Here is a 24,646-nt window from a genome sequence, read left to right on the forward strand (position 1 = left end):
TATGAACTTCAATGTCCTCATCAGTAAAACAGAGACTGAGTTCAGTGATGTCATAAGCTCCTTCTTGCCTAAGTGTTTATGACTTTACTATGAAAAGGATGATTTTAAGTCAATAAAGCATTTCTCGATTCTGTTTTCTTGGTAAGTTTCTTTCTGTCTAATCAAAGATTTTAATTACTTACATGCATACCTCAGGGATATTGCAGGTAATTTGGTTCCAGATCACTGCAATAAAGTGAGCCACGTACATTTTTTAGGTTTCTCAGTACATGTAAAAGTTATGTTTATACTATACTGTAATTTACTAAGTGTGCAATAGCATTATGTCCAAAAAGTATACATACCTTAATTTTAAAATACTGTATTGCTAAATAATACTAAGATCATCTGAGCCTTAAGTGAATTGTAATCTTTGCTGGTGGAGGATCTTGTCTTGCTGTTGATGGCTGCTGACTGATCATGTTGGTGGTTACTGAAAGTTGGAAAGTTGGAGTGGCTATGAAAATTCCTTAAAATAAAACAACAGTGAAGTTTACTGCATTAATTGACTCTTCTTTTCATGAAAGATTTCTCTGTAGCATGTGATGCTATTTGATGGCATTTTAACCCCAGCAGAACTTCTTTCAAAATTGGAGTCAATCCTCTCGACCCCGCTGCTGCTTTATGAATTAAGCTGATATAACATTCTAAATCCTTTGTAGTCATTTCAGCAATGTTCATAGCATCTTCACCAGGAGTAGATTCCATCTCAAGAAACCAATTTCTTGGCTCATACATGAGAAGCACTTGTATCTGTTAAAGTTTGATCATTAGATTACAGCAATTCAGTCACATCTTCAGGTTCCACTTCTTAATTCTAATTATCTTACTGTTTCCACCACATCTGCAGTGACTTCCTCTGCTGAAGTACTAAACCCCTCAAGCCTTCCCTGAGGGTTGGAATTGCTATTGTAACCTCCTATCATGAATCACATAGTTGTTCTTCACAGCATTTAGAATGGTGAGTCTTTTCCAGAAGGTTTTCAATGGACTTTGCCAAGATCTATCAGAGGACTCACTCTCTATGGCAGCTACAGCCTTACAAAATGTATTTCTTAAATAATAAGACTTAAAAGTCAAAATCTTTTTTCAATAGAGATCTGTTTCATTTACACTGAAAATCTGTGGTTTAGTGTAGCCAACTTCATCGAGGATCTCAGTTAGATCTGAACAACTTGCTGAAGCTTCTACATCAGCACCTGCAGCTTCATTTAGCACTTTTATGTTATGAACAAAGCTCTGCTAGCTTCCAACTTTTCTTCTGCATCTTCCTCACCTCTCTCAGCTTTCACAGAATTGAAGCGAATTAGGGCCTTGCTCTAAATTGGACTTTGGCTGAAGGGAATGTTATGGCTGGTTTGATCTATCCAGACCATTCAAACTTTCTCCATGTCAGCAATAAGGCTGTTTGGTTTTGTTATCATTGATGTGTTCATTGGAGTAGTATACTTAATTTCTTTCAAGAACTTTTCCTTTGCATTCACATCTTGGCGAACTATTTGATGCAAGAGGCCTCGCTTTCAGCTTATGCTGGCTTTCAGCATTTCTTCCTCACTAAGGTTAATTATTTCTCTGGTTTTTGATTTAAAGTGAGAGACATGTGACTCTTCCTTTCACTTAGAGGCCATTGTAGGGTATTATTGGTTTAATTTCCACACCGTTTTGTCTCAGAGAACAGATAGGCATAAGGAAAGGGAAAGACGTGGGGAACAGCTGTTCAATGGAGCAGTCAGAACTTACATATTTATTGATTACATTTGCCATCTTATATGGATTCAGTTCATGGCACCCCAAAACAATTATAATAGTAACATCAAAAATCACTGACCACTTGGTGCATGCCTGTAACCCCAGCTACTTGGGAGGCTGAGGCAGGAGAATCACTTGAACTTGGGAGGCGGAGGTTGCAATGAGCCGAGCTCACACCATTGCACTCCAGCCTGAGTAACAAGAGCAAAACTCCATCTCAAAAAAAAAAAAAAAAAAAAAAACTGACCACAGATAACTATAACAGATATAACACTGAAAAAGTTTGAAATATTTTAAGAATTACCAAAATAAGACACAGACAAAGCCTGAGGAAAAAGAGCACTGATAGACTTGCTCAATGCAGGGTTGCCACAAACTTTCAAGTTTTTAAGAAGTGTTACAAAATACAATAAAGCAACATGCAACAAAATGAGGGCTGTCTTTATATAATTCAAGATATTCCAACTTCACATGTACATAAATACCATGCACTTAAACATACACATACATTCCTCAGCAGGAAGTCAAGACCAAAGTCATCTTCTGCAGCCCTCCACACATTTGCCTACAATATTTTAATGACATAAAGTCTTAGCTTTGTTGCCAGGTGTGAGGAAGTAATAATTTTTACCTTTACTCACCGTTATTCTGTATCAACCTCAACTTGTGTATTCATTCAATTATTGCACTAACCACCTGAAAATAGCAGAGACCCCACAAGTTACAGGGCAGGGTCCACAACAAGACTGCCTTCACTTCCTATCGACTGGCTCCAGTTCTGGGTGATTCCCACAATCCTACTAATTCACTAGAGTGGCTCACAAGACTTCAGAAGGCATTATATTTATGATCACAGTTTTAAAATAAAGGATATAACTCAGGAACACTTCATAAAGACACACATAAAATAAGGTGTAGGGGAGTCTCAGGTACAGAGCTTTTCTGTCCTGTGTTTATGGAATCAATGCACCTCACCCTCCCAGATCGTCAATGCATTCACCAACCAGAAAGCACTACTGAGATTTGGCTTCCAGAGTTTTTGCTAGTTACATTACATAGAGGTGATTCATTAAATAATTGGCCACATGACTGAAGTAGATCTCCAGCCCTCTGTTCCTCCTCAGAGGTCAGGCTGACTCCACATCTCAACCTTTTATTCACATAGTTGTCTTTTCTGGTAACCAGCTTCCCTTCTGAAGCTACTAAGGGGCCCACTGTGAGTCATCTCATTTGCATAAACTCAGGGGTGACCCAAGGAGCTCAAGAATAACAAAGACACTTTTACCACTTGAAAAGTTCCCATTGCATTAGAAGCTTTATGCCAGTAACCTAGGACAAAGACCAGACACATTTTTTAATTATACAACTCCAAATCTATTGTGGATAGTACCTAAATTTGACAACTCCAGCATTTTTATGCTATCAATCTAGAACTGCCACTGACGTGGCATCCTTAATTACATACACCTAATGTAGTGACTTTCAGCTAACAGTTTACACTTTGAATTTGTGGTTGCTTTATCTCTCTACAACCCTGAGAGGAGGATAGCATTGTGGTTAAGTGCTGTAAGCTCTAGAGATACATTTCTTGGGTTTAAATCCAGGGATCTTTCACGTCTGAGTTGTTAAGCAACTTACTTTATCTTTCTGTGCCCCTGTTTCTCCCTCTATACAATGGAAAATGAAAATTATACCCCTCTCCAATGGTGATTGTTAGAACTAAATGAGCTAATCTATGCCAAGTGTTAAGGACAGTCGACGGAACTCAGGGAATGTTCACTTTTATTATTATTGCCATAATAAAACTTGTAAATAGTGTTTATTAAATGTTTCACCTTGAACATAAAGCTTTTTTTTTTCTTTTTCTCTTTTTTTTAATAAACTTAAGGGGTACAAGTGCAGTTTTGTTACATGAATATATTGTGTAGTGGTAAAGTCTAGGCTTTTAGTGTAACCCAAATATCATGCGTTATACCCATTAAGTAATTCTCATTCTTCACCCCCTCCCACCCTCCCACTGTCTGAGTCTCCATTGTCTATTATTCCACACTCCATATATCCTTGGCACATAGAGCTTTCATGTTATCCAAATTATCTTTAAAACTGAAAATCCTACCCCACAATTGAATATATCATTGAGCTCCAAAAATAAAGGGGTTGGACTAAATAATCTGAATGTCACTCCTGATTCAGAAATGGTATGATTATATAGCTGGCCTCCTGTCATCTTAAAAGAATTCTAATGCTGTAGCCCAACTGCTGTGCCTTCCTTAAACATTCTCTAAATTTCTTTGACCCTGACAACTCATTACAAGTGATCATGTAAGAATCCTAAGATACTGGTTCAGAATTTCTTTGTCAGAATTATACTGAAAGTATGAGGAAAGGAGCTCTGCCAGTACATCCAAGGCAGGCTCCATTTCAGGACCTCAGGGCTAAGGTATCAGGCAAAAGTTGAGGACATACCCAGATCTGCCGGCTTCTATCAAGGTAGAAAAGATCTATTTTCTCTTTCTACAAAGAAAAGTCCACTTCATGTTCCTCCTGCTTGGGAGCAGCAAATGCAGTCTGGCCTCTGCCACACTCATCCTTCGTTATTAAAAAAAAAAAACACACACACCTCTGTGTTTGCCTTTCACTCATCTTTTTTTTTCTGTCTGCAATTGATTCACAGCACTTATGTGACAGATCATCAGATTTTATTAAAACCATTTAAAATTTCTAGTATCCTGCCATCTCTTTGTGCCTGATCTTTTCTTATTATTCACCCATAGGCTAAAATCCCAATATCTCAATAGGAGAAAACTGAATTAAACAATTTCTTCATTTCCTTTGATCAATATTTTGAAGATAAAAATAATGTTTTGTTGTGGTGTCTTTGGAAAGCCAATATTTGATTGTTAAGAACTATTCAAGCTTAATGACAAACAGGTATGGTTCTTAATTCACATCCAAATAGTCAATAAGTAATCATTTCCTTACATTTTTTATGTATTAGCACATCTGCAATGACGTATTCTATTCCTAATGATTCAAAGACACAATACAGCAGAGAGTAATGACAATAAAGATAGCTAGAATTTATCTGGATAGAAAAATAAATGACAACATAGCTTAATAAAACAAAAATAATTTTAAAAAAAAGAGAAGAACCACTCTTAAGATTTAAGAATGGAGTACTATACTGGAAAAATTCTGTCTATATCATACATATTGATTTTAGACATCTTCTCCACTGAGGTGTGAGTTTATTGGCTCATGTAGCTGAAACACCGACATTGTGGCTGCATGAAAGCAGAGTTGCATGGATTTGTGACTGGCCATCTTAATGAGGTACCCAGAGTGTCAACCAACTAAATACAGCTAAGTACCCAAAAACAAAGGAGGGACTTTTGTGACATACAGAGTTTTAACCTTGTTCTTATCTCATTCAACATTTTAAAATTTTTTATCTACATAAAGACACCTGAAGATATATCAGCTATATCTGATATATCTTATATGAGAATCTGATATATCAGATTCTCATAAAAAGCCAAATGATTTCTTGGTGTGTTGATTGATGAGTTCAATATCAAAATTAACTAGATGGTATAGGGAAGTTTAAGATTTCCCTCTGAAGTTTCTATTAATCAAACCAGCTGAAATAAACTGACAATAAACAGACTAGCAGGAGAAAAAGCATAGAAATTTATCCACGTGCACATGTGCACAGGGGCAACACAAAACATAATACTTGAAGAGCAAGACAGTTGAAGTTTAAATACAGTCTTCATAGAGTAGAGTAGAGTAGAGTAAAGGGTTAAGCAATTTTAGTGGAAGAGGAAATGGTTGTTAGAAGAAACAAATTGCCCCTTTGTGACAAGCCCCTCTCAGCTCTGTGGGACATGTTATGGGAAGATGGTGACAGCAGAGCTGAACTGCAAACAAAGGTTGTCTTATTATGCAGATAAAGTAGTTCAAGCAATATCCCTTAAAAGAATATTTGAAAGAATAGACAAAAAGTTCATCAGTGTGGTGGTCTGGATGTGGAGAATTTTAGTTTTCTCTCCTGCAAGATGACTCAATTGTCTCTAGTGAATGTAGATTCCAGGGAGGAGGTTTAACACAATTGCATTCCTTCTGGATGAACTTCCTTCAGTCAGATAAGGGAACTTCAGGAAGAGCCCCTCCCTGTGCTTCAGAAGGGAAAGTGGGAGCAGGAGAAGGCCGAGTGAGATCTTGGCTCTGAGGCATATTTCTGAGGCCTTTCGGTCTTCTTTGTGGAAAGTACTCCACATGCCAAAGTACCAAATTTTGGAGTATTGTTTTCTGAGCCCCAACAGTGGTTTCCGACATCATCAAAAAAAAAAAAAATTAGATAAGAATAAATGTAAAATTCTGCATTTAAGCTGGATTTTTTAATTACATAGATATAACATGGGGAGGTATGCTTTGGGTACATTTGTTATGAAAATTACTTGCTAACTTTGTTTAATGATAAAACTAATATGAGCCAAGAGTATAAACCAGCCTAAAGTGAATATTAAAAATTTAAGTTTCATTAGTCAAAAAAGTGGTCCAGATTAAGAATTTGAGAATGTTCTATGTTCATGGTGTTGCACTTCGGGTTCTGTTTTGAATAATTATCACCAGATGATTAAAAGGACTAACTACCAAGAGTATTTGATTTACATTTCAAATACAGAACTAAAGTTCTTTACCATTTACTCTGCCACAAGCAGGTTTTTCCTAGCACTGTTAGAAACCAAGGAGTTTATTTCTCTCCCAGTTCAATTTATTCTGAAACACCAAAAGAGGAAAATGAGGAGAAAGAGGGAAAGAAAGGGCATTGACTTTTCTTCTTCTTCTTAACATACTTACCAATATTAATGGTCAGAGACATACACAGAAGTTGGAGGCAAAAACCATCTTTGAAGCTTCTCCAACCTATAATGGCTTGTTAGAGAATTTTATCTCCTACATTGGATAGAATGAGCTACCTGGGCTATCTTCCCCTTATGCAGTTTGAAGGTGTGTAGGGGACCTACATTCCCCATTTGTCTTGGTACTCAGCGTCCTGCCTAGTTGGTTCTTACAGACTATCACAGACAGTTTACATTTGGGGTAGTGTATGTCAAACTAGGCCACCCTGAAATATACCACTCTGGCGTAAGGATTATTTTGAGCTGAAGGCAGTTGAGTGTCAATAAAGAGAGTCAAACTGTAAAAGATTTAAAGAGGTTTATTATGAACACAATGTGAGTGACTAAAGCCCAAGACACAGTCTCAAGAGGTCCTGAGAACATGTGCCCAATATGGTTGGGTTAGAGCTTGGAGTTTTAGGGAGACATGAGCCATCAACCAACACATGTAAGGTATACACTGGTTTGGTCCAGAAACATGGGACAACTTGCAGTGGGGGCTTCCAGGTCATAGGTAGAATCAAAGATTTTCTGATTGGTAATTGGATTGAAAGTATTAAGTTATTATTTAAAGAGTTGGAATCAACAGAAAGGAGTGTCAGCTAAAATAAAAGGGGTTGTGGAGACAAAGGTTCTTATTTTACAGATGAAGTTTCATAGGTGGCCAACCTTAGAGGCAATTGATGGCAAATGTTTTATATTCAGACCTTTAAAATGTAGTAGCCTCTCAGTTAATCTCTTCAGGATCAGAAAAAGACCTACAAAAGAAAGGGAAGAGACAGCTTTGCCAGGACTTTTCAAAATATCTCAAAGAATTACATTCTAAGGTAAAATAATTTATTTCAGGACCTTCTATGCAAGAGTCATGTGATGCTATGCTAGAGTCAGGTTGGAATTTGACATCTTATTACTACAAAGAGATTGTTTTGTCAGTCTTAAGAGGTCTGTTTGATGTTGACATATTGCTCAGTTATGCCTGAATTCCAAAGGGAAGAGGGAATAATGAAGCATGTCTAAACCCTTCTCCTCATCATGGCCTGAACCAGTTTTTAGGTTTACCTTGAAATCTTCTTGGCCAAGAGGAAGGGTTTATTCAGTTGGTTGGAAGGTTTAGAATTTTATTTTTGGTTTACCTGAGGAAAAGCAGACACAGGATAAGCTGTCTGCTGTCCCCCTCTCTACCTGAAAACAGGTTATAAATTTCCTTGTGATGATGTCCCCTCCACCACCACTTCCCACACCAGTGTAGGGGCCAAGGACATAGCCCTCTAAAGTTTCAGTAAAAAATCAATTCATAAAAGAAATACTAACTGGAGAAAAAGCATACACATTTTGTTGTTGTTGTTGGGGTTTTTTTTTTGTTTATTTTTGTTGTCAGTAAATATATTTATATTGTTGTTGTTGTTGTTCTCAAATTTTGGGTACATATGCAAGATGTGTAGGTTTGTTACTTAGGTAAATGTGTATCCACAAAGGACAATGATCTTGTTCCTTTTTATGGCTGTATAGCATTCCCTGGTTTATATGTACCACATTTTCTTTATCCAGTCTGTCACTGATAGGCATTTAGGCTGATTTTATGTCTCTGCTATTGAACATACTTGTTTTAAAATGAGATGGGGGCTTGCTCTATCACCCAGGCTGGAGTGCAGTAATGATCATAGCTCATTGTAGCCTTGACTTCCTGGGCTCCAGAGATTCTCCTGCCTCAGCCTCCCAAGTAGTTGGGACTACAGATGCATACCACCACACCTGGCTTGTTTTTTGTATAGGCAGGGTCTTGCTATGTTGCCCAGGCTGGTCTTGAACTCCTGGCCTCAACTGATTCTCCTAGTTTGGCCTCCCAAAGCACTTGGATTAAAGATACAAGCCACCATGACCAGCCAGCGTACACATTATTTAACATGTATACATGAGTACCTACATAATAAAGATACAAATATACAGCATAAATTGTCCATTTTTATGCTTAGATTCTACAAAGTATGGACAACTATGTAGAAATATTATTGGATAAAAAGGGTATGACCCGATGCTAATGGACTGAATGGGGAAACCAGGAAGGTGTGTCAGGAGGCTCAGACTGAGAGACAGGAGGGCAGGAGAAGATCTAAGAAAAACTTCTACTTCTGAGGTCTTCATTTTTGGGTATTGTTTCTGAGCCCCAACACCAGGAAGGGAATAACAACCTTATTATCTGAGACAAGATGGCACCAAGAAAGAGTCTATACAACAAACCATCCTTCTCTACCATTAGATTCCCAAATATTGGCCTTCAAACAACTTGCCACCCCTAGGAGTTCAAGGTACCTTTTCTTTGTCTTGTCACTTCTCTGTAAGTTTATTTTCATTTACCTATATGATATTAAAGCTTCCAAGGCTAGCCATTGCTTTAGGGGTTTCTCTTCTTTCTATGAAGTGTCTCCTCCTCACTCTGCCATGTGAAAATTTTAATATCAAATAAAGACATAGGGCCTTTTCTCCTGTTGATCTGTCTGATGTCGGTTTATTTTACAGACCTAGCTGGAGAAACTTAGAAGAGAGAGAAAAATGTTTCTCCCTGAAGCACACAATGTGAGTCTTCATCATTGCTAATAACCATTCATGTCATCACTTTAGTAGATATGAATCTGTACTATATAGATATCACATATACTCTTAATAATTCAAATGACTTTCTATCCTACAATTTTACTCACACAGCAATCCACACTCAAATATATTTCCACAGCATTCTAAAAGCAAAAGTCATTATAAAAGGTATTAGATTGTTTTTTAAAAGGGGGAGATTACAAGTTAAACAAGTCCTTCAAAACCTTTCTTGAAAATAGAAATAGCAAAGAATGAAAATGTGAATGAAGCATTAAGGTAGATACAACTTTTCAAATTGTTGAAAGTTTCTCAAGGAAGAGGAAATAGGCACAGTTTTATTCTGCCAACTAATGAGCAGGAATGACAATGACAGAGCCTTTTATTCAATGTAAGAAAAGTTTTCAACAATGAAAAGAACTTGAGCCAAAATAGCAAGTTCCTTGCAAGAGACAAAGAATTCAAACAGGAGTTGAGTAATGTTTCAACAGTATTCTAAGAAAATATAGAAGTCATGATATTTAAGGTTGGATCTATAATCTATGCTTACAATAAAGAACAATAAACGCTTTTAACATGTGGAAATAGTCACAAGGTAAATTGCAAAATTTCACTGCATAGTTTTACAACAGCTTTACCCAAAATATGACTATTGCTGATTAGTTGAATGATAGTAATATTATATAGTCAGGCTACAGCACATGTCTATACATTGTATAAGCCTGGGACTTGTGAAAAGATGACAAATTTGTGAAACATTCTTGGCTTTGTTCAAAAGAGATACAACAGAAAGATAGAACAGCAGGCAAGATGGCCAAATAGGAACAGCTCTGGAGTACAGTTTTAAGAGAGAATAACGCAGAGGGTGAGTGAACGTCGCATTTCCAAATGAGTTATTGCTGCCCACAGACCAGGAGATTCCTGGGCTGAAAAGCACCACAAGTTTCCAGCACAGCTGTTTTACCCAGTGCAGCTGGTCTCCACACAAAAACTCACACAAATCTGGGTGGCCATTTCAACTGGCACCGGGAATGCCTGTGAGACAGAGTTGCCCATTCAGCTGAAAAAAAGGGGGGTGAAACAGGGAGCCAGGTGATCTGGCTTGGTGAGTCCCACCCCCACAAAGACCAGCAATTTGAAAAACTCTGGATTGAGAGTTTCACAGCAAGTGCAGCTGGACCTGGGAAGGTCCAGCTCTGTTGGGGTAAAGGCATTGCCATTACCGAGGCAGCCTGCCACTACCAAGGCAGTCCGCCATTACTGAGGCAGTCCATCATTACTGAGGCAATCCACCATTGCCAAGGCAGTCCTAACTATAGCTAGTGCTTGACTTATGACCATGGTCAGGACCGCAGACTGGTCGTAACATGATTTGGTCGTAAGTTGAGTAGGCTATATGTACAGTTGAAATGGTGCACACAGAGATGGTAGTGCTGCCAGAAGCTGGTCCACACTGTCATATGCCCAGCTGGGCAACATTTGTGCTGCCAGACATGGAGCAGTCGTGGCTAGCGATTGTGGTCATGAAGTTGAATGGTCGTAAGTTGCATAGGTTGTAAGTCAATCAATACCTGCATACCTCTATAAACAAAACTGCAAGGAAGTTCATGCCGCAGCTGGGCAGAGCCCATGGTAGCCCAGCAACTCCTCTGCAGGCAGAATGTGACTAAGCTGCCTCCTTGCTGGGCAGGGCATCTCTGAAAAAAGGCAGCAGCATGTCAAGAATTTATAAATAAAGCCCCACCTTCCCAGGAGAGAGCACCTGGGAAAAACGTGGTTATGAGTTCCATTGCAGCAGATTTAAACATACCTGTCCAGCAGCTCTGAACAGAACAGAGCTCATAGCTCAGCACTGGAGCTCCTATGAAAGATAGACTGTCTCCTCAAGCAGTTGCCCAACCCCCATCTATCCAAAGAGTCACCTCATAAAGGAGAGTTTAGGCTGACATATGGTGGGTATCCTTCTAGGACAAAGATAGCAGAAGAAGAAATTGGCAGCAACTCTTACTATTCTGCAACTGCCACAGGTGATCCCCAGGCAAGCAGGGTCTTGAGTGGACCTCCAGCAGTCCTACAGCAGAGGGGCCTGACTGCTGGAAGGAAAACTAAAAAACAGACAGAAATAACTTCATCATCAACAAAAAGGATGTCCACTCAGAGACCCCATCCAAAAGTCACCAACTACAAAGACCACAGGTAGATAAATCCACAAAGATGGGAAGAAACCAGCACAAAAAGGATGAAAACACTCAAAACCAGAATGCATCTCCTCCAAGGAATCACAGCTCCTCACCAGTGAAGGAACAAAGCTGGATGGAGAATGAGTCTGATGAATTGACAGAAACAAGCTTCAGAAGGTGGGTAATAACAAGCTCCTCAGCTAAAAGAACATGTTCTAACAAAATGCAAAGAAACACAGAACCTTCAAAAAAGGTTTGAAGAAATGCTAACAGGAATAAACAGCTTAGAGAATAATATAAATGACTTAATGGAGCTGAAAAACACAATACAAGAACTTCATAAGCATACACAAATTTCAATAGCTGAATCTACCAAGCAGAAGGAAGGATATCAGAGATTGAAGATCAACTGAATGAAATAAAACAAGAAGGCAAGAATAGAGAGAAAACAGTGAAAAGAAATTAACAAAGCCTCCAAGAAATATGGGATTATGTGAAAATACCTAATCTATGTTTGATAGTTGTACCTGAATGTGATGGAGAGAATGAACCCAAGCTGGAAAATACTCTTCAGGATATTATCCAGGAAAATATCCCCAACCTAGCAAGGCAGGCCAATATTCAAGTCCAGGAAATACAGAGAACACCACAAAGATATTCCTCAAGAAGAACAACCCCAAGGCATGTAATCGATTGACCAGGGCTGAAAAGAAGGAAAAAATGCTAAGGGAAGCCAGAGAGAAAGGTCAGGTTACCCACAAAGGGAAGCCCATCAGACTCACAGTGGGTCTTTCAGCATAAACCCTACAAGCCAGAAGAGAGTGGGGGCCGATATTCAGCATCCTTAAAGAAAAGAACTTTCAACTTAGAATTTCATATCCAGCCAAACTAAGCTTCACAAGTGAAGGAGAAATAAAATCCTTTATGAACAAGCAATTGCTGAGAAATTTCATCACCACCAGGCCTGACTTACAAGACCTCCTGAAAGAAGCACTAAACATAGAAAGAAACAACCAGTACCAGCCACTCCAAAGAAGTACCAAATGGTAAAAAGCATTGACACAATGAAGAAACTGCATCAACTAATGGGCAAAACAACCAGCTAGCATCAAAATGACAGTATCAAATTCACACATAACAATATTAACCCTAAATGTAAATGGCCTAAATGCCCCAATCAAGAAACACAGATGGAAAATTGGATAAAAAGTCAAAAAACATCAGTATGCTGTATCCAAGAAACCCATCTTATGTGCATGGACACACATAGGCTCAAAATAAGGGGATGGAGGAAGATTTACCAAACAAATGGAGAGCAAAAAAAAGCAGGAGTTGCAATCCTAGTATCTGATAAAATAGACTTTAAACCAACAAAGATCAGAAGAGACAAAGAAGGACATGACATAATGGTAAAAGGATCAATGCAGCAAGAAGAGCTAACGATCCTAAATATATATGCACCCAATACAGGAGCACCCAGATACATAAAGCAAGTTCTTAACAACCTACAAAGAGACTTAGACTCTCACACAATAATAATGGGAGACTTTTAACACTCCACTGTCAATATTAGACAGATCAACAAGATGGAAAATTAACAAGGATATCCAGGACTTGAACTCAGATCTGGACCAAGCAAACCTAATAGACATCTACAGAACTCTCCACTCCAAATCCACAGAATATACATTCTTCTCAGCACCACATCGCACCTACTCTAAGACTGACTGTATAATTGGAAGTAAATCACTCCACAGCAAATGAAAAAGAACAGAAATCATAACAGTCTCTCAGACTACAGGACAATCAAATTAGAACTCAAGATTTACAAACTAACTCAGAACTGCACAGCTTCATGGAAACTGAACAACTGGCTTTGAATGTTGCTTGGATAAACAATGAAATGAAGGCAGAAATAAAGATGTTCTTCAAAACCAACGAGAACAAAGACACAACATACCAGAATCTCTGGGACACATTTAAAGCAGTCTCTAGAGGAAAATGTATAGCAATAAATGCCCACATGAGAAGCAAGGAAAGATCTAAAATCGACACCCTATGGTCACAATTGAAAGAGCTAGAGGAACAAGACCAAAAATCTCAAAACCTAGCAGAAGACAAGAAATAACTAAGATCAGAACAGAACTGAAGGTGATTGAGACACAAAAAACTTCAAAAAATTAATAAATCCAGGAGCTGATTTTTTAAAAGATCAACAAAATAGACAGACTGCTAGCCAGATTTATAAAAAAGAAAAGAGAGAATAATCAAATAGATGCAATAAAAAAATGGTAAAGGGGATATCACCACAGATTCCACAGAATTACAAACTACCATCAGAGATTACTACAAACAACTCTATGCACACAAACCAGTAAACCTGGAAGAAATGGATAAATTCCTGGAGACTTGCATACTCCCAAAACTAAACCAGGAAGAAGTCGAAACCCTGAATAAACCAACAACAAGGACTGAAGTTGAGGCAGCAGTTAACAGCCTACCAACCAAAAGAAGCCCAAGTCCAGATGGGTTCACAGCCAAATTCTAGCAGATATACAAAGAGAAGCTAGTATCACTCCTTCTGAAACTATTCCAAACAATCCAAAAACAGGGAATCCTTCCCAAAGGATGGGGAGGGATAACATGGGGAGAAATGCTGGATATAGGTGACAGGGGGATGGAGGCAGCAAACCACATTGCCATATATGTACCTATGCAACAATCCTGTAAATTTTGCACATGTACCCCAGAACCCTAAAGTTCAATAAAATATATAGATATTTTAAAAAGGACAACAGGATACTAAAAGTATATTTCATAATCTCTGCGAAATAGAGCAAATAAAACATTATCTAAATGGAAGCACATGAATATACTCTTTCTTGAGAAAACCACTGAATAATTCCAACAAAGACAAGGTGAATCAAAACTTAAGAACTGCAAAATGGAGAAGCTATGATAAAATAATAGCACCTACAGCTAAAATAACTATCTGATGACAGTAAACAGAATCTACTTGTTGGAAGCTTTGAAAACATGGAAATAATATTGCTATTAACAAATTTTAAAGGTAATGAGAAAGAATGGTGGTAAAATAAGGGCTAGCTTCCTTCTCTTTTGCAATGCAGAGTCAGTACAGAAAACTAGAAATTAAAAATGCCTTTTGTAAAACGGGCTGGGCACGATGGCTCACTCCTGTAACCCCAGCACTTTGAGAAGCCGAGTTAGGTGGACTATCTGAGGTCAGGAGTTGGAGACCAGCCTGGTCAACGTGGTGAAACCCCTATCTCTACTAAAAATACAAAGATTAGCCGGGATGTTGGTGCATGCCTGTAGTCCTACCTACTCGGGAGACCAAGGGAGGAGAATTGCTTGAAACTGGGAGGCAGAGGTTGCTGTGAGTGAGCCAAGATCATGCCACTGCACTCCAGCCTGGACAACAAAGTGAGACTCCGTGTCAAAAAAAGAAAAAAAAAAATGACTTTTGTAAAAAGTATATTGACTCTGCACTTGTTTTGCATTATTAAATTTTTTCTTAACTCTAGATAAATCCTTCAGGGATGAAGTCTCTTACTTTAAAAGAGGCTTATTTGCTTTCTAGGAATTCCTTTAATTTCATGTTCAATTCTATTGAATTTAAATAAAAATTTTATATTTTTCATACATATAGCAAGTTCAGGATGATCATATTGTGTCTTTAAGTGTTTACACTGTTAGGTATATATATTCAATCTTAATACTCTTTATCTAGATGGTAGAATGTATTATAAATTTTTAAACTTTATTATAATTTTCTAAATACCTTGAATTTTTATGAAAGATATGATATGTTTTTACAAAACAAAAAAGTTATTACTCTTTGAAGAAAACAAAATAATGAAAGCATGAGGCGGAGTTGATTAAAAGTAGACTGCTGAAATACTAGAAGAGAAAGTGTTTCAGATAGGCCTTGTTTTCTGAAGCCACTTTGAGTAGTCGTAAATGGCAGCTCCTAGCTTTCTTTAGCTGATTATGTTTAGCTATGTTCTGCTTTGCACAGGCTTTCCTCAACTCCTCCTTTCTTGGGTGGAGTGTGTTATTTGCAGTTTCCTGCACAAATTAATGCTGTCTCTGTCAATGAGTATTCCGTATGGTAGTTACCTGTTTACTCACCAGTCCTCCCATGTCACTACTAGTTCCTTGTATTTCTAGCATCTAGTTCAGTGTAGCTCTAAAAACGTGTTTATGTGAACATTATTATTGTGAGAAAGAGAAGGAAGGAAAGAAGAAAAAGAAGGGAGGGAGGAAAAAAACATTCATTTCAAACAAAATTATAAATCTCAAACAATAAAAATGTTCAATACCAGGAGACATTAAGGAAATGCAAGCCAAAACCACTTTACACTATAGGATGGCTATCATTAAAAAAGAAAGGAAAAACAAAAACTGTTGTCAGATATGGAGAAACTGCCACCTTTGTGCATTGCCGGTGAGAATGTGAAATGGTGCAGCCACTCTGAAAAATGGCATGGCAGTTCTTCAAAAATTTAAACGTAGAATTACTATATGATCCAGAAATTATTTTTTATGGAGACGGGCGGTGTCTTCCCTCACAGCGGACCACCCACTCACTCCCAAGATCCAACTATGAGGTTTTTATATCCAGCAATTTTATTCATGGGTATATGTCCAAAAGAATTGAAACCAGAGTCTCGAGCAGATGTTTTACACCCATGTTCATATGTTCATAGCAGCATTATTCACAACAGCCAAAAGGTGGAGGCAACCCAATTGTCCACTGCGAGCTAAAAGGATTTTTTAATAGGTGTCTATATATATACAATAATAGCACATAAGGCAAAAATAACCGTCTGATGACAGCAGAACAGAATTTACCTGTTGCAAGCCTTGACAACAGTCTTAAAAAGAAGGTATATTTTGATGCATGCTAAAGTATGGATGAATCAAAGACATTATGCTAAGGGAAATAAACCAGATTCAAAAAAAAACATAAATATGATGTGATTCCACCAAGTTTCTAGAGTTATCAAATTCATAGCAATAGAAAGTAAATGGTGGTTGCCAGATTCTGGGGGAAAAGGAGGATGGGGAGTTAACGTTTAATGGATATAGAGTTTCAGCTGGGGAAGATGAAAAAGTTCTGGAGATGGATGGTAGCAATGGTGGCACAATGATGAGAATGTGCTTAATGCCATAGAACTGTATGCTTGAAATGGTTAAAATGGTGAATTTTATGCTTTATGCTTTTACCACAGTAAGAAAATTTGAACCACAAAGAAAAATTTTCAAACAAGTTCATTTTGATACTGAACTAATCACATGAGAGAAAATAATTATTTTTTTTGAAAAAAAGAAGAAAAGAACAAAACACCAAATACCAAATAGACTTAATTTCTTGTTCCTTTAAGTCTTGCTCTGAGTATACATTAATGTAATATACAGGAACTTAATGTACTGTATGCTAATATTTTTATTAAAAGCTTCTATTTCTGGTTTTGTCTTTTAGAAAAAAAGAATAGTTGAATGAAAAAATTACCTAAGCTTATTAACTGGATGTGTCTTTGGCTAAAGTCCAGTTGTTTGAATCTCAGGGCTAAAAAAATCTCACAAAAGTCAAAACTACTACAAATAAAAATAGTGTAAGTAGAAATACCATACCCTAAAGGCAGCGGGCATGAAGGCTAGAATTGTAAGTAACTCAATGTGAGTATGAATTCATTGCCCTCTTCCCCTCTAAGTTGTTAAGTATTGGTATTATAAATAAGTAACTGCTCACAATTTTATGAATGTTTTAAATTTATGAGTTTTCAATATAAAAGCATTAAAAATATGCCAACCTTAATTAGTTACAAAATAAGTTACTAATTTAAAAAAATCTACTTGGTTATCTTTCTTTGCAAACCCTTAGGAACTACTCAGGCAGGGCTCCCACTTATGGTAGAATCTTAAGATATATATATCTATACCAATATATATCTATATGGATATATGTTTAGCTATCTATTGTATATATATAAACATATTTAGATATATGTTTGGATATCTAATGTATATATCTATATGTCATATATCTAATATAAAATATAATATATATCTAATGTATATCTCTATATCTCATTGTATATATCTAATATAAAATATATATATATCTAATGTATAGACCTCATTTTATAGATGTCTAATGTATATATCTATATATAGACATAATGTATACACATTAGATATAGAATGTATATATCTCTATATACTATATAGATATATGTTTAGATATCTAATGTATATATCTATATATCATTATATATCTAATATATATTAGATGTATATATCTATAATGATATATATATACATTAGATATCTAAACATGTATCTATTAATAGTATATAAAAATACATACATTAGATATATATGTATATATCTCTATATATGTATTAGATACCTAATATATATATACACATTAGATATCTATATTATATATCTATATACCATTATAGATATATATTAAATATAAATATAGAGATCGACTTTCTTTTGAGATGCAGCCTCATTCTGTCATTCTGTCACCCAGGGTAGAATACAGTGGTGCAGTCACAGCTCACTACAACTTTGACCTCCTGGACTCAAACAATCCTCCTACCTCAGCCTCCTGAGTAGCTAGAACCACAGGTATGAACCACCACACCTGACTAATATTTGTATTTTTTTTTTTTTGGTAGAAATGGGCTCTCATTATGTTGTCCAAGCTGGTCTCAAACTCCTGGCCCCAAGCAATCCTCCCATCTGGGCATCCCAAAATGCCAGAATTACAGGCATGAGCCACCATTAACACCACAAAAGATGATGCTAACAAATGCTATTTGCAGTGCACAAGGCAGTTGCTCGTAGTTTAAAATGTGATCTTTTGTCCAAAGGGAGAAAAAAATCTTTTCTCTGGGTTGTTCAAGAACCCTTTTAAAATGTAAGACACGCTTATATAAACAAAGAGAAGTGGAAAAGTCGCTACTGGCCATAAGCTCTAAATCAAAGCTGTATTCGGGGTCTCAGTAAAGAAGAGACAGATCCAGTAAGTCTGGGACTTATAAACTAGCTAGACAATTCAAATTGAAGAGAAATAATAAACGATTATTACAGATATACAAACCTAAGGGTATAGAGGATGGCAATGCATAAATTAGAATAATATTTGGAGCAACAGTCTGAGTAGAAAATTTGGTTCAAATCATGTTTTGTTTTTAGGGGGTCAGCCAACCAGGTGATGGCTATTCCATAGACAAGAAGTAGAGGCATCAGAAGAGGATGAGAGTCAGGATTAAAGAAGAATATTTACATCTGACCATCAGGCCAGACCACCAACAGTCTCCCAGGCACTGTGAACCTATGACTATAGACTACAAAACCCACAAAACTGCAAAGATCTCATCCTACTTTAGGTCAGGAAACATTGAAAGAAACCGAGATAAAATAATTTCTTTCCATATTTTCTTCTAAAGAATACCTGCAATATGAGAAAAAAAATCTCTTTCTCAGTGTAGCAAAATAGTCTATGAACTTATAATGTCATTAAACTCTATTGGTGCTGATAAAAAAGGGACACTTAATTACAAGGTGCTTTTCATCTTCTAAATGCTTTACAAGGACTATATTAACTAATTAACGATGGAAAACCTGATGTTTCTTGGAAAAGACTCCTGTCTCTTTTTTTCACCTTTTAGATGAACTTTTTTAAAAAACTTGAAATACAACATGCACAAAACAAGTGATATTTAAACTTTTCAAACTAATGATTATGGCAAGCAGTTCATTTTCCTGGTACTTCCAGAGGTGAATTGCAATTAAAAAGGATGTAGGCAAGCCATCTAAAAAGAGAAACAGCTCTACTCTGGCTCATAAAAGCCCATCTGGTGAGAAACAGTGAATCCTGTAAATGATGGAGTAGCAATGAAGTGAAGATGCTTACTTTTGGCCTATGACTCCCACATCCTCCAGAAGCAGATGAGATAAGGGCAACTATTCCCACCTGCACTGAGCTCTCTAATGTGGGCTTGAACTGAGATTTTCTCTTTCACTTCCAGTAGTTTTAAAATTAGTGATCCCAAACATTCATCAAAGGAACATGGGTAATACAGTGTATTTCCTTTGAGGACAAGTGGTTTTGGTACATGCAAAAGTTTCTTAAGAGCGCATTTAAAAATCTGATCGGGATTATTATTCAGATATCATTCATACAACGAAAGTACTTAAAATGAGCAAAGTGCTCTTAGGCTCTCCTCATTTAGAGTCAGGATGGGCATCTTCCTAACTACACCTCAAGAACTGGGTGGTTTCCATACCTGCATACTATCTCATACCTACTCCTCCTCACTGCCCATGAAAATTCTGTCTGCCAAGGCCAGGTTGAAATCCCAGTCTAGAGGGAGGTAGCATGAGATATGGAAAAATTGACAGCTTTGGGTTCAAAATGACCTCTACATAAACACTTCCAGTGGTACAAATGTTATGTAAGAAAAATGTGTAGCCAATGGTATACTGTATATAATATACATAACTTGGACTCTGTATTAGTCTGTGCTTGCATTGCTGTGAAAAAATCCCTGAGACAGAAGTCACAATCTTTTTTGTAACCTAATCTCAGAAAAGACATCCCATCACATTTGCTGTACTCTGTTCACTAGAAGCAAGTCACTAGATCTAGCCTGAACTCAAAGAGAGATTACAAAGGGCATGAAAACCTGGAGGCCAAGATCATTAGTGCCAGTCTGGAGACTGCCTACCTCAATAACAAACAATTATACAATGCTTTACTCTTGGAAAGATGCAGTTAGTTCTTTCATCATTCATTGACCCAGCAGTATTGATTGTGCACCTGCTTTGTGCCATGCCCTGGAAATCTTGGAAGCAAAGCAGATGTTCTCCTGGTCTTCATGAAACCTACAGTCTAGTGGGCTCAAAATTAAACACCTAAACGATTTTGATCACAAAGAATAAAGTGTTTTTCAGATAGCAAAATATATATATATATATTTCATATATATATTTCATATATATATTTCATATATATATTTCATATATATATATTTCATATATATATATTTCATATATATATTTCATATATATATATTTCATATATATATTTCATATATATATATTTCATATATATATTTCATATATATATATTTCATATATATATTTCATATATATATATTTCATATATATATTTCATATATATATATTTCATATATATATTTCATATATATATATTTCATATATATATTTCATATATATATATATTTCAGGAACTTTGTCTTATTAACTGCTTTTTCTTAAATACTGCTCTTGCAAATCAAATGCTGATGAAAGATGAAAAATTACCTTAATCTCCCTACATCATAATTCTGTGATAACCCTTTGCTCGGATCTACAGACTTTCTAGCTCACTGAGAGCCCAAATGATTTGTTTCAATTTCTGTGCTGACAATATAGTGTAAGGCCTACAGATAAGAAGTTTTATCTCATCAAGCTGTGGAAAGAGAAGCTGCTTATGAATTTAGCTCTTTGTCCCTTGCAAGCCAAAAACTGACAGAAAAATTTATGAGATCACTGATATGGTTTGGCTGTGTCCCCACCCAAATCTCATTTGAATTGTAGCTCCTGCAATCCTCATGTGTCATGGGAGGGACCCAGTGGGAAGTAATTGAATCATGGGGGTGGGTTTTTCCCATGCTGTTCTTGTGATAGTGAATACATTTATAAAGGGCAGTTCCCCTGCACATGCTCTCTCTTGCCTGCCACGATGTAAGATGTAACTTTGCTCCTCCTTCATCTTTTTTCGTAATTATGAGGCTTCTCCAGCCATATGAAACGGTGAGTTTATTATACCTCTTACCTTTATAAATTACCCAGTCTCAGGTAAGTCTTTATTAGCAGCATGAGAACAGACTAATTACAGTAAATAACTGACAGAAAAATGTATGAGATTGATAAGGCCCCATTCAGATTCTATGGCCATGCTTTGTCCTCTAATGAAAAACTTGAGAGGTTTTTGACAAGAATTAAAACCAAAATGATTTCAGTGATTTCAGAATAAACAAACACATGATTAGTGAAAAAAAAAAGAGAGAAAAAAATGCCTAAGACTAGGTAATATATTAATTAATTTATTTACGTATTTATTTTCAAGAGGTTTAATTGGCTCATGGTTCCCCAGGCTGTACAGGAATCATGGCAGCATCTGCTTGGCTTTTGGGGAGGCCTCAGGAAACTCACAATCATGGTAGAAGGTGAAGGGGGAAGCAAACACGTCTTACATGGCCAGAGCAGGAGGAAGACAACAAACGGAAAGATACCACACACTTTTAGACAACCAGATCTCGTGAGAACTCTATTATGAGAACAGCACCAAAGAAAGAAACTGCCCCATGTTCCAATCACCTCCCACCAAGCCCCACCTCTAACGCTGAAGATTTCAATCAAACAGGAGATTTGAACAGTGATGCAGATCCAAACCATATCAGACTCGGGTAGACCTGGTTATAAATCCTGATTGTAGCATTAGTGGGTAGAAGCCATATATTCTACCTTCTTGACCTCTCACAGTATTATTTAATAAAAATAATACAAAGCCATTGTTTGGGACTAAGCTTCTGCACTAGGCCTGAAGAGACTAGACTAAAAATCAAAATGTCTGATGCCATTTCACCTAAACTAAGGTTTGATGCCTAAACCAAACCTTATTTTAGGTTTGATGATGTGGAACAACTTAGTTTAGGTTTGGTGATGTGGAACTTTAGCATGGGTGATCCTTCCTGGAAATCAGGAGAGAACAATAACAGCAAATTTCTCAAACAGGACAGTTTAACTCTTCAATCAGATTGTTAATAGAGTTCCCTCTACTTTAATCCTTAGACAAAAATGGTAGCATGAAGTAATTGGATGCTAACTAATCAGTTATTTTTCTACTGTTTAGTCTAAAAACAACTAATATACTCTTTGTTCTTTTTTTAATAGTAGATACGTAGTAGGTGGTACATGAGACATCTCAATACAAGCATATAATATGTAATAATCACATTAGGGAAATACATTTATAAATACACCTCAAGCATGTATCATTTCTTTGTGTTACAAACATTCCAATTATACTATTTTAGTTATTTTTAAAAGTATAATAAATTATTGTTGACTGTAATCATCCCATTGTGTTACCAAGTACTTGATCTTATTCATTCTATCTAACAATATTTTTGTACCCATCAAGCATCCTTAGTTCCCTCACCACCCCCACTACACTTCCCAGCCTCTGGTAACCACCATTCTATTCTCTAACTCCATGGGTTCAATTGTTTTAATTTTTAATATTTAGCTCCCATAAATGAGTGAGAATGTGTGAAGTTGCCTCACTTCAATCAAGACACCAAAAGACAAACTTCATACATTCTCACTCTGGTTCCATCCATGTTGTTGCAAATGACAGGATCTCATTCTTTTTCATGTCTGAGTAATACTCCGTTGTGTATATCTACCATATCTTCTTTATCCATTCACCATTTGATGTACATTTGGATTGCTTCCAAATCTTAGCTATTGTAAATAGTGCTGCAATAAACAAAGGAGTGCAGATATCTCTTCAATATAAGGATTTCCTTTCTTCTGAGCATATATCTAGCAGTGGGATTGCTGGATCATATGGTAGTTCTATTTTTAGATTTTTGTTGAGTGACCTCCATACTGTATTCTCCATAGTAGTTATGCTAACTAACTTACATTCCCACCATCAGTGTACAGGGGTTCCATTTTCTCCGCCCTCTCACCAGCAGTTGTTATTGCCTATCTTTTAGAAGAAAAATCATCTTAACTTGAGTAAGATGACATCTCATTGTAGCTTTGATTTGCATTTCTCTGATGATCAATGATGTTGAGTGCTTTTTCATATACCTGTTTTCCTTTTGCATATTCTTTTGAGAAATGTCTCTTCAAATATTTTGCCATTTTTAAAATCAGATTATTAGATTTTTTATAGAGTTGTTTGACCTCCTTATATATTCTGGTTATTAATCATTTGTCAAATGGGTAGTTTGCAAATATTTTTCCCTTTTTCTGGGTTGTCTCTTCACATTGTTGATCATTTGCAGAAGCTCTTGACCTTGATATGATCTCATCTGTCCATTTCTGCTTTGGTTGCCTGTGCCTGTGGGGTATTACTCCAAAAATCTTTGCCCAGACCAATATTCTGGAAATTTTCCCTGGTGTTTCCTTTTTATAGTTACATAGTTTGATGTCTTCAGTTTAAGTCTTTCATCAATTTTGATTTGATTTTTGTATATGGCAAGAGTTAGGGGTCTAGTTTTATTCTTCTGCATATGAATATCCAGTTTTCCCAGCACCGTTTATTAAAGAGATTGTCCTTTGCCCAATGTATGTTCTTGGCACCTTTGTCAAAAATAAGTTCACTGTAGATGTATGGATTTGTTTCTGGATTCTCTATTCTGTTTCTTTGTTCTCTGTGTCTGTTGTTACACCAGTACCATGCTGTTTGGGTTACAATCACTCTGTAGATTGTACACTTGGTCACTCTGAGGTGGGTCACTGTGTCTTATTTAGTTCATTTGGTGAAGTCATGTTTTTCTGGATGATCTTGATGTTTGTGGATATTCATCAATGTCTAGGCATTAAAAAGTTAGGTATTTATTGTAGTCTTCACAGTCTGGGCTATTTGTACCCATCCTTTTTGGGAAGGCTTTCCAAGTATTCAAAGTTGAGTGTTGTAATCTAAGTCTTTGGTCACTGCAACCATATCTTCATTCGTGAGCACCCCAAGCCCAGTAATGCTGTGACTCTTGCAGAGTCATAGAATTACTGTCTTGGTGATCTTGGGTAAGATTTGAGACAATTCTCTAGATTACAAAGCAGTCTCTTGTTCTCTTCCTTTACTTTCTCCCAAACAAATGAAGTGTTTCTCTTCATGCTGAGCTTCCTGGAGCTGGGGAAGATATGACACAAGCACCATCGTGGCCACCATCAGAGGAACTGCAGAATCAGATTCAAAGTCAGCACAACACTAGGTCTTGCTCAAGGCCCACAGTGACCGTTGCCTACCTACCACTGATATTCACTTACGGTCCAGCATTTTAAAAAGCCTTTAAAACCAGCATTTTAAAGGCTTTAAAATCAGCAGGTGGCAAGTACAGCCAG

The sequence above is a fragment of the Saimiri boliviensis genome, chromosome 13, assembly GCF_048565385.1.
Source record: "Saimiri boliviensis isolate mSaiBol1 chromosome 13, mSaiBol1.pri, whole genome shotgun sequence".
NCBI classification, from domain to species: Eukaryota; Metazoa; Chordata; class Mammalia; order Primates; family Cebidae; genus Saimiri; species Saimiri boliviensis.